The sequence below is a fragment of the Thamnophis sirtalis genome, unplaced genomic scaffold (assembly GCF_051295495.1).
Source record: "Thamnophis sirtalis isolate CommonGarterSnake01/CBP01778 unplaced genomic scaffold, rThaSir2_p1.2 scaffold_3, whole genome shotgun sequence".
Lineage (NCBI taxonomy): Eukaryota > Metazoa > Chordata > Lepidosauria > Squamata > Natricidae > Thamnophis > Thamnophis sirtalis.
In genome coordinates, this window is record NW_028261383.1 from 121260006 (window position 1) to 121261527 (window position 1522).

Sequence of the window (1522 nt, forward strand, 5' to 3'; positions counted from 1 at the left end):
CCTCCATCACAACTTTTACCCACATGTCCTGTTCTGTTGAATTAATTAGATTCCTAGAAGGGATTTTTAATGAGTTTGCAATTCATGCTTTGCATTATTATTTGAAGTTACCGTCTTGCACCTATGAAAATATATTGATATGATAAATTGGATATATTGGATATATTGGAATGATAAAACTGTAAATCCTAGGAAATTATTGTCCTTTTTTTTAATTGAAGATTTTTAAAAAGTTTTTACAAATATTTACCTACCCTCCCCCACCCTCCCCACCCGAACCCAACCCTCTCCCAACCTCCCCCTCCCCCGACTTCCCAGAGCAAATACAGGGTATAAATCTTTAACAAACATATTCTAAAATAGACTAAAAGAAAGTTAGTATCCTCTTTCATTTGTGCTTTAACTCCTCTTTTGTTAGGCTAACTCTAAACAGATTATATCATTCCTCGCTTTTTCAGTCATAAACTAGTCCCGTATTTATTTTGAATATAGTCAATCCATCTTCTCCACTCCAGTTTATATTTCACATGTGAGTGATCCTTAAGATATGCTGATATTTTAGCCATCTCTGCTAAGTTTGTTACTTTTAATGTCCATCCTTGAATAGTAGGCAAATCTTCCTTCTTCCAGTATTGTGCCACCAACAGTCTTGTTGCCATTATTAAGTACAAAATCAAGTTAGTCTCTATGACAGTACAATCAGTAGTTATACCTAACAGGAATAACTGAGGGGTAAACTTTATCCTCTTTTTAAAAATATTTTGCATAATCCACCATATTTTTATCCAGAATGCTTTAACCTTCTTACAAGTCCATCATATATGGTAATATGTAGCATCAATACAATCACATCTCCAGCATTTAGGTTGTAAATTTGGATACATACAAGCCAGTTTTATAGGATCTAAATGCCATCTACAAAACATCTTATAAAAATTCTCTCTCAGACTTTGGGCTTGCGTGAATTTTACATTCCTTACCCATATCTTTTCCCATGTATCCAGCATTATTGGTTCAAAATTTTGTTCCCACTTTATCATGCAATCTTTAACTAGTTCTGTTTCCGAATCCATTTCTATTAATACATTATATAACCTTTTAATATGCATTTGACTTTGATCCCTAATTTGTTTTAGTAAATTGTCATTTTGCGTAATACGAATTTTCTGATCTTTTTTCCATCTGGCCTGTAACTGTCCATACTGAAACAAAAATATGGAACGCTTCATGAATTTACATGTCATCCTTGCACAGGGGCCATGCTAATCGTCTCTGTATTGTTCCGATTTTAGTATATGTGCTGCCGAAGTGAGCACGGAAATTATTGTCCTTGTTTCTGTGGGAATTTAGATGATTTCAATCAGGATTTCAGGTCTCAAAATATACACTTGCACAAAGTTAGGCAGATATTATAATTACACATAAGGAACATGCTGGCTCAGTGGCTAAGACGCTGAACTTATCGATCAGAAAGGTCGGCAGTTTGAATCCCTAGCACCGCATAACAGAGTGAGCTCCTGTT

At 34.8% G+C, this 1522-nt stretch overlaps 1 non-coding gene across 1 annotated transcript; it reads right to left on the reverse strand.

Annotated features, from left to right (window-relative positions):
• Positions 1 to 1209: 1209 nt before the first annotated feature.
• LOC148048147 (U6 spliceosomal RNA) lies at positions 1210 to 1316 on the reverse strand. Its single transcript, XR_015696200.1, has one exon. It is a non-coding gene; the product is annotated as a U6 spliceosomal RNA (small nuclear RNA).
• Between the last annotated feature and the right edge of the window lie 206 nt (positions 1317 to 1522).